The sequence below is a fragment of the Miscanthus floridulus genome, chromosome 13 (assembly GCF_019320115.1).
Source record: "Miscanthus floridulus cultivar M001 chromosome 13, ASM1932011v1, whole genome shotgun sequence".
NCBI lineage: Eukaryota > Viridiplantae > Streptophyta > Magnoliopsida > Poales > Poaceae > Miscanthus > Miscanthus floridulus.
The window spans coordinates 13,675,202-13,685,581 of NC_089592.1; the positions used below are offsets into that span (position 1 = coordinate 13,675,202).

General features: G+C 44.5%; 1 pseudogene; it reads right to left on the reverse strand.

Annotated features, from left to right (window-relative positions):
* Window positions 1-231: 231 nt before the first annotated feature.
* Window positions 232-9,670, reverse strand: LOC136499480 (uncharacterized; annotated as a pseudogene).
* Between the last annotated feature and the right edge of the window lie 710 nt (window positions 9,671-10,380).

The window sequence follows — 10,380 nt, forward strand, 5'->3', positions numbered from 1 at the left end:
ATAGGTTCCAACAATCTTTAGCAAAAGGGCATTCCAAGAAGAGATGAGACATTGTTTCTTCCATGTTAAGCTGGCACAAAACACAATTGTATGAATCTAAATGCATATTCTTTCTTCTTAGAATGTTCCTCGTGCTTAACCTGTCTTTGAGGAGAAGCCAGAAAAAAAAAGTGTTTTGGCTAAGAAAAGCATTTCCAAAGCCAAATCCCTCATGAATTTGTCTATGCCCCATCAAGAATGTGTAAGCTTTTGATGCTGAGAAATCCTGCCGCCATATGTATTTCCAGTTGTCTTCAAGATCAGACAAATTAAGAAGCTGAGTCAAAGACTGAACTAAAGCAAGTTGTGTTTACTGTTGTTGTTGTTTTTTTGAACAATACGCGCTGTGTATATTACCAAATAAGAAAAAGGCACAGATATGCGTACACAAACAAACACATACACAAAGGATACAGCAGGTACGTCATTCTAATCCTGTGCATCTGCAGTACCATCATTGGGAGGAATCGCGGGGCCTCGCTCGGAATCAAACCTTCGCGTCGGACGGGGCGCGCTGCCGGACAGATGACGGGGAGCGGAGAACCTGAAAACGGTGTTGGTCGCGCCATCACAAGAGTGGTTGGCCAGTGCACGTGGAGTTACGGTCATGTCCCCGTGTGCATGTAAGCGGGCTGCCGCCGACAGCTTGCTCAGATGTAATCTCGCACTGCTCCAGGTATGTTCTATAAATACCTGGCAGGCAGCACTATTTTAGGGCAGATCTTTACAACTTAATGGTTATTTATTCCAGAATTTATTGTCACTATTCTTTTATCGTGTTATCGCTTGACCCTCGCTATCACTCACTTGTGGTAAACCCTTGTCCTCCCATCCCCCTTTAGTCCCTAGCGAGGGAGAGAGGCCAGGAGTGACCCCACAGTTGGCGCCAACCATGGGGATCCCATCATACCACGCCCAGTAACAAATGGCACCCCTACCATCTCAGAGATCCACCCCTGCCACCTCCCGACGCCACGGCTGGGACATCCGTGGCAAGAGAGCAGGCCAGTCGAAACCAAGCTACTCCGCCGACGCCAGGCGCAGTGCCAGACAAATTAAGCAGCTGAGTCAAAGACTGAACTAAAGCAAGTTGTGTTTACTGTTTTTTTTTAACAATACGTGCTGTGTATATTACCAAATAAGGAAAAAGGTACAGACACGCGTACACAAACAAACACATACACAAAGGATACAGCAGGTACGTCATTCTAATCCTGTGCAACTGCAGGACCGTCATCGGGAGGAATCCCGGGGCCTCACTCGGAATCAAACCTTCGTGTCGGACGGGGCGCGCCGCCGGACAGATGACGGGGAGCCGAGAACCTGAAAATGGTGATACACACCATACGTGAGCTCAGAAAGTCAAATCTCACATATAGCTATAAATAAGGGTAATATCAATAGACAATGCTCAATATATAACGTACTTAGTACAAAGAATATAACCTTAGATAGCAAACAGCGGAAAGACAACTCCGATTTTCGGGTTTAGACTCTAATTCCATAGGGACAACTGACTGGTTGATCACAAGCCTAATTTCTCTAAACTCTAACAATCTGGTACCCATCCGGGATTTTTTCAAAGATTTAAAAAGTAAAGCAAACGTAAGTACATGCCGTACTCAACAAATATAACATGAGGTTCATGAGACTCAAAAGGCTGACACTGATTTAACTGCCGTTAGCTTTTAATGAGTCATCTTTTAGCAACTATGTGGCAACAAATTTATCCACAAGCCCATATAAACATATGAGGTAAACATGAATAATGAATAGCATAAACAGTAATCATTAGTGAGCATCTTTATCATCAGTATTCATCATCTATTCCGTAAGGGTCCAAGGCAGCTCGTGACCGTGAGAACGACTGATATACCAGTTTTACACTATACAGAGGTTATACATTTTCACTGTGAGTCGTGATTTACCCTTTCGCCCGAGGAGATCAGCCTCTTGACCCGCTACCAAGGAAGGTCGGCAGGGTTCACTATGATGCCTTACAAAGGTTCATCTAATAAGTTAGGGCCATTAGATTCACTCGGCAAACAGATATAGAGCCTCCCTTCCCGATGGCACAATGACGCGCAGCCTATACACAAGGGGACATAGGCCGCACTATACTCGATTCGTCAAGCCATTCTTATGCCAATAAAGGTAGCCATAACAAGCTAGAAAAGGTCCTCATACTGAACTAAAGCCAGAGCCATATAGCCCTCACAGCTGTACTGTAAGTCCCGGATGTTCGCTTACAGATAAGTCCTTAGAGAAAAAAATTTAGAGCAGCATAAAAACAGCTCAATGCTCTAGCCCCCTTATCCCATGCTGCTAAAAAACATCTTTTAGTGTTTATTGAAATTAAACAGGAGATCTACCCCTGCCACCTCCCGACGCCACGGCCGGGACATCCGTGGCAGGAGAGCAGACCAGTCGAAACCAAGCTACTCCGCCGACGCCAGGCGCAGTGCCAGACCCATACTCGGCGGCCCTGACGGATGCCACAATGGTGGTCGGAGCTCCCCAAGAGCCGAGGCATCCCTCCAGCTCAATATTGTTCTGGGAGCCTTGGAGGGTGCTTTGCTTCGTTCTCTTTCCTGCTTGTCCTTTGTTTTTCTTCCAAAGCTTGACATGAGCCTGCTTTATTTATTGTGTACAGACAAACAGAGAGCACAATATGAACACAAATGTATACGCAGAAATCTGAGCTCTTTATTTCTTTCTCATCTATAGATATAGGGAGCAATGAACTGCGTATCTCTCCCCAGGCCTTTCTTTTATACTGCACGGAGGTGGCCGATAATCATTTTTTTATGAAACTGGAGGGTTTGCACCCCTACAGGAGATCTATTGAAATTAAAACAAACAAGTACAGTTACGGAAACAGGAGACAGGAAAAAAATGAGGGAAACAGTTGAAATTACAACAAATTCTGGGTCAAAAATATTGGCGTCTCTGCTTCTGGCTCTTAGGTCCAGTTTGGCAGAGCTTCTCCACCGGCTTCAGGAGCTATTTGGAGCCGTTTTCTATCAAACGGGGTAAAGTAAAATAGCTTCACTTGTGAAGCCCCTAAAAACATGCTCTCACAGTGATTTGGGGTGGGATCACTACTACAGAACTGACATCTAGTCCCGATTGGGAACTGGTTTTAGTCCCGGTTTCCCAACCGGGACTAGCGTTCCGGGACTAAAGGTGATGTTCTTTAGTCCCGGTTTGCCACAACCAGGACTAAAGATCCTTCCAGCTTTAAAAAAAATAATGCCTCCCACCGCTGCGCCCTGTGAGATTCGAACTCAAGACCTCATGCACTGCCTCGCGCGGAGCTTACCACCCCACCTACACAACACATCTAACAATAGATGTGATGCTTTCCTTTTGAACTAACCCATCGGGGACCTTTAGTCCCGGTTGGTGTTACCAACCGGGACTAAAGGGTCCTTTAGTCCGGGTTGGTGTTACCAACCAGGACTAAAGGGTCTACTTTTAGTCCCGGTTAGTATTACCAACCGGGACTAAAGGTTGGAGGACTTTTAGTCCCAGTTGGTGGCTTCAACCGGGAGTAAAGAAACATTTAGTCCCGGTTGGTATTACCAACCGAGACTAAAGGAACCTTTAGTCCTGGGGGCAAAAAAATGCCGAGGCTAATGCCAAATTGGGACATCGTTCTAAAGTCTGTTCTCTAGTAGTGGATGGAGCCAGAAAAAGTGGCTCCTCCTCCAGGCCCCTATAAACATGTTCTCACAGTGAAGCCATTTTGCCAAACGGTTTACCAAAACCGCTTCAGCTCCACCGGTGGAACTGTTCGTGGAGCTGAAGAAAAAAAAATGGCTTCACTAGTGAAGTGAGCCCTGCCAAACGGGGCCTTACTGTCAGCAAGTTGAGCTCCTTTGAGAAAACATCTTAAACACCCGTTACTGAAGCTAGGATGTTCTTGAAAATAAGATCATTCCCTGTCCAGATTGCCCAACATAGAAGGATGACTGGGATCATGAACAACGGACTATGAACCTAAGGTTTGATGTGTATTAAAGCTTCAAGGAACCTTGAGTCCTGATTTAAATCACTGTTGAACAGGTTCCAACAATCTTTAGCAAAAGGGCATTCTACGATGAGATGAGAAACTGTTTCTTCCACATTAAGCTGGCACAAAACACAGTTGTACGAATCACCCATTCTATTTTGATGGACGTTCATCCGTTTTCAATCAGGCGAACGATCCGAACAATGAGTCCAGCGCGGTCCCCACACCACACAATGCTCATTTTTTTTTAGATAATGGAACAAAGTTCAAACCTCTACCATCAAGGGATGATACACAGCTGATAGTCACATAAAAACACCAAAGCCACGAGACTTACAATTCTAAGGAAAAGAAACAAGTTCAGCCCAACTCATGGCGCCATACGCCTACATGCCATCCAAGAGTATCTATTTCGGTCTCTTCGTAAAATATAATTGCAAGTAGGGTACCCCATGACCCCATCTCCCTCGGCTGGGCGATACGGGGGCTGCCCCGCCGTGCCACCTCAAGCAGTCCCTGTCCTTCCTTTCCCCTCCTCCCTGTCACCCGAGCGGCACGACGGGCGCTCGCTCATCTACCACGATGAAGGCGACAGTGAGGCGTTCTCGGCTCGCTCATGCGGCATGACATAGTTTCTGTGGTTTCCTGCCGCTGCCTTCGCCACCGCCGCCAACAACAATGACAAGTTGACAACTCCATCAGCCCAGGATGGATCTAGCTATAGGAAGCCCAGTAGTAACGCATGGTGTATATTTTCTAGTTAAACTAATAGAGAACGTGGCAGGAAACTCAAGAAATTTCCAAGTGCATGACAAAAAAAACAATCTGAACAAGATAGGATGGAACATTCCAGTTGTGCCCTTCAATGAAGATATTGAAATTAACCGATTTACTCTTATGCGAAAATTAAATAATTGAACAGCAGGTAAAAATGCGAAATGTTTTGTCATGCGTCTGCTCCCAACAGCTCAGAGTCCTCTGATCCGGCTGCAGGGGCCACATACCAATGATGAATATATCTAGTGGCGAGGCAGGCCAATCTGGTGTTTAGAGTGCCAATTTGGTTCTGGTTGGCATGGTCATTAGTTTTTTTTTTAGGGAAATGCCATGGTCATTAGTAGAAGCATATGGTGGATTTCAGCTGCTTGATCTTCTAGTAGAGTTGCTGGATCTGCTTACTAGCGGAGGGAGACACTGGAGAGGATCAGGGACTGTCGTTAGAGATTGGGCAGTGTTGCATGGCTGAAGTGGTGCGGCACCGCCATAGAGAAACTCTTTCCCTCTGCTTTGCTTAACGTCATGCTTCGCCAACATGGAAGGATAGGTGATCTACAAAGCAACATTCTACCATTTGAGAAGTTGTGGTTCAAGATGTTCAGCAGCCGTGCTGACTGCCAACATGGAAGAATGTAACGAGGCCCTCGGATGCAGCTCCGTGGCTCCGCCCTCCGTCCACAAAGAAACCAATTGCACCTCCCTCCGATCCCTCCTCTCAATTGTTCGAAGGTGAACACCTCTATAACCATCTGCGCTTCTATATATCCCTCCCACCCTCTTTCTGGTACCCTGACCTACCTTGAGCTCTAGAGAAACCACAAGCATGTCCTTCCTCTAGCAACGCACGTTGTATATTTTCTAGTTAAATTAACAGAGAACATGACAGGAAATTCAACATATTTCCAACTGCAGGATAAATAACAATCCGAACAGAAGAAACATTGAACCCATTATAACACAACAATACAATACATCAGTTAGAAGCCTTGAGTAACAACATAACCATACGACTCACAGTGACAGTACAATCCAATAATCCAACATATAGATACATAATAAGGCGGGGTGCAGTAGTTTTCTTGGACAATACTAGGTACAAACTACATTGCAGATGGCAGCAAACAAGATCGGTGGACTACGAATTGGATGCATGGTAAGAATAAGAGCAAATACATGGAAGAGAAAAATACAATATCAATATAGATCCTGGTTATGGATGCATAAATATTATTGAATCATCAGCAGCCACTGCAGCGCAATGCTTACCATGCATTCTGAAACCGATAAGCCAAGTGAAAGAAACTGGCGCTACACGTGTCGCGAGCCTTCGTTTTCCTGCAAGACACCACAGCTGCTTGCTCGTCAATCTATAAGGTGTGTCGTGCGTCTCATCTCGTCCTGCCTCAACGGATGTCCCGGCTTCATCTTGCTCTGATGCGCCGCGCTGCCCGGTGCCGCTGTAGCCCCATCCTGCAGTTTCTTCCTGGTCGTGACGACCGAAGTTGAAGGCGTAACAAGGCCCTTGTTGCCGGAGTATCCAGTTACTACTTCCAATTGACACTATGGACCCAGGTTGGGGTACATAAGGATCATCAGATGTCAAAAGGCTGAGCTCTGTTGCAACGTCCCCAAGACCATGATGCACCATGAGTAACCAGACAAAGGTGATGAGCTCACCTCCTTCGCCAAGCTGCCGTGCGTGTAGCTCTCCACGGCATTTACCACCAGCATACACGAGCAGCCTCAACCACATCTCCTTGATATCCTTAAGTGATTGCTCCAGCTGAAATGGCCCATTTGGCTCTGGTTCGAAGGGGGAGCCAGAATGCACCTCGTTTTCAAGCACTGAGCTTGTATAATGGCCCAGAAAGTCTAGCTTAGAAAAAACTAGGCTCGTTGCCACGTGTTGGGAGTGTTGATTATTATGCTAACCCATTTGAGAAGTTCGGGTTCAAGATCTTCTGCAGCCGTGCTGACTGGCAACATGTAAGGATGCACCACCATCAGGTACATCATGTAGTTTGATAGCGTCTCACATTCTTCCTTAAGTCGCATTATTATTGTCCCATCGTCACTGTTGGTGTTGGCCAAGTGTCTACTTATATACAAGTCTGTATATGTGCAGACGAAAAAGGGCATGCTCAAAGGGCAGGCTCAGTGTATAATTCAATCTCCTGCCAAGATTCATCGGTCGCAACCATTCAACGGTTGCACTGCCAAAAAATTCCATAACACCGCCGATAACCCCCTCCCCTGCTCTGTCGGCATCATCGATGTGGTGGACGTACCATAAGTTTCTCCATTGCTTGTCCAGACCAAAAGCACTGATGGCCTTTGACATTATTCTGTGTTTGTATGTCACAGCGATGCAGTAATCCATCAAATTATACTGCCCCATCCGAATGGAAGTGGAACTCAGGATCCGGTGCCTCTTGTTACACTGAAAAGCCTTTAAAATGGACGTAGCAAAGTTGCAAAGACCATGAAGAAAGCTACCCTTCTTCCAGTGTGCTCTTGTCCAAGGTGATGCCATCACCACAGCAACAGAAGAAGCTTCCATAAAGATGGCCCCAGTGAATAATGTATAGCTAATCACGACATTAACCTTGTTGCGGTGAGCACCCTTTTCGCTTCTCATCAACAGGAAGAGAAGGAAGGCAACGACCATCAAGGTCTGGGAAGCACACCTAAATAGGACACCAGTCCATCTCTGCAGCACATTGGCCTTAGTGTAGAGGAGATCGAACATCATGCCAAGCTCCATCACTACCATCTTCAGCTTGTCTTCTCTATCTTCACATTTCTTCTCAAATTTAACTTTAAGATTTTCTTGAGCACTGTCTCCCAGCTGGAGCACAGGTCGCCCCACAAATAAACCTCGACCAAGAAGCACTGTCTGAAGAGCATATGATTCCTTGCTATTGTTCTGCAGTCCTGCTGATGAGTTCAACTCAACTGACTTGCCAAGGCCATTTCGGCTCGCACTCTTTAGTGCCCAAACCCTCTCTCCATACTTGATAATTCCAGAAACGAACACAAACATTGCAGGAATCAGTATACTGTAATTGACCCTGTGGAAGGATTTCCAGAAGACATACAGAGCTAGAACCCCCTGGGTTGCCAGATTCAACAAGTGCCTCAGCCATAGGTTGTTGTCCTCGATAGAAAAGGCGGTGATGGAATCCTGACCACCCAGGTGAACAAGGAGAAAAGGTACCCAAAGAAAGGGCAGTGTGTCCCCAAATGACTCCCTTCCTAGCTTGTATTTGTCCTCATACTGAGAGAAGAGGCCCAGGGCGTAAACAGCAACGAAGTCTGCTCCCACATAAGCCAACCATATCAAAGCCCTGAGCACTCCATTGGTGTTGCGGCGACGGAGGCTTCTAGTAGCCAACAGAAAGAGCTGTAGCAAGAAGCTAAGGAGCACCATTGTCTGAATTTCCCACACAATCCACACGTGCACTAATAACTCTGCCATTGTCGAGTTACTCACGTCGATTATTACTCCACCAGTACCGTTGTTGACACCTGAAGGAATGTTCCAAAAATAAAAAGTTAGTTAAGTATAATCAGACAAGAATTTTGGGGTACCAAACGGTAAACTGAGCCAATTAAGTATAACTAAATTATCTAGAATCACATCTGCAAAAGGTTACAGTTTAGTATGGCACCACTTTGAAAAATAAAAATTGTAAGAAACGTATAGCTATATTGTACCTTCCCAATCACAAGTAAAAAAAGGGCTTCTATTCCCGGCTGCCAACCCCCTTTATTCCCGGTTACGCAGCCGGGAATAGGAGTTCGGGAATAAAGGGTTAGTAGCCGGGAATAGAAGTAGACCTTTAGTCCCGGTTGGTGCCAATCGGGACTAAAAAGGTAGCCACGCCAGCGCCTGGGCTGGCCCCTTTATTCCCGGTTGGTATTACCAACTGGGACTAAAGGGTCTTTTTTTTTCTTTTCCTGCTTATTTCAATTGATGATTTTTTTTTTGTTTTAATTTGGTTTTCGAATACGCATTATTCGCTGCAAAGTAATATACGTATACGTGCGCGTACTGTAAAGTTTTCGCTCGATCAATGCACGCAAGCAACACAAGTAAAAGTAAACTAAAACATAATATTACATTTCATCGTCACATGTAAAGTTTGCATTAATTGTACATTTCATCATCACATGTTCTTTGGATCAATATGAAATTTGGCTTTCATCATCACATATTTGGGTCATAGTAAAACTCGCCGCCGGGAGTTAAGACCTGATCATTCAGAAATCCACCTATTGTCTCTTGGATTGCTTTGAGATGGTGTGTGTCTAGGGTTTTTTCCTTCAACCAACGAGTCTTCAATTTTAGATATGAGATAAAGAAAAAGTATATTAGTATATATATATATATATATATATATATATATATATATCAAGAATAAATAAATAAATTGTATCTATCACGAATATATATATATATATATATAAATATATGTATGAAGAATATATATATGTGTACACTTATCCTTTTTTCCTCTAGACTAGTTCTTTTTTAGCACACTCTCATGAACTCGCAAACATAGTATCCACAGAGATTGGTCCCCTGGGGCTGCAGCAGAACCCACTTTACGAGAAAAAGATTCGTCATCATCCGAGCATAGAGAAATTGAACTAAGGTAGGCATATAGTACTTACTTTGTATAGCACTACTTTCAGTGGCACTTTGCGTTTCATATGGTGTTCCTGACAGACCTTTTCCCAACAACTACCAAATAACATAAAAAAATTTAGACCTTTTTGCTCTTTTCTCATCGAGTCCCAGATGCCTAGAAGACCTTTCTCCAGATCGAGTTCCATCAATATCCAGTATTCACTGCCATGTCCATTAACACTCATTAATTAGCTAACAGGTACAGTGAACATATATATATGGATACACGATCGTCGACATTATGAACACTTACCTGAAGTTGTAGGGGAAGAGTATACATTTCTTGTCACGTTGCTTCTCTAAGAACATCTTGATATTGGCCTCCGTTTCTGCTTTCCATGTTGGTTGGGGTTTAGGGTTTTTGAATACGATATGTGGATCAATGAAACCAATATCAGTACACCCTCTCTTTTTGCACTCTCCCATCTCAAACCTGCATCATATATATAGAGTGAGGATAATAAACACAGACATGTATGTACGTAGCGACTTATTATTAATTAGTAGAAAGAATCACTTACAGACAATAGCAGCTGATGAGAGTCTTGTCGAGAGAGTTCCGGTGGACTAGTTGGTGTAATTCAGCAAACTCAATGTACATAACGTCATTGCCACGGAACCAATGGTCGTCTTTGATTCTGACAGAAATATAGAACTCTTTCCGGTGACACGCGTCGAGGTACAAGGTGTTTAGCTTGAACAATTGTGTACCTAGTTCATTGATGGTCTTAGGATTCCATAGACTCCTGCCATGCTCATATTTCTGCCATTCATCCGCTACCGGCGCACTTTCGAAGAGGAAATCGCCAAGGTCGATACCACTCATAGCATAAAAGTTAGCAAGTTCCGCCATTCC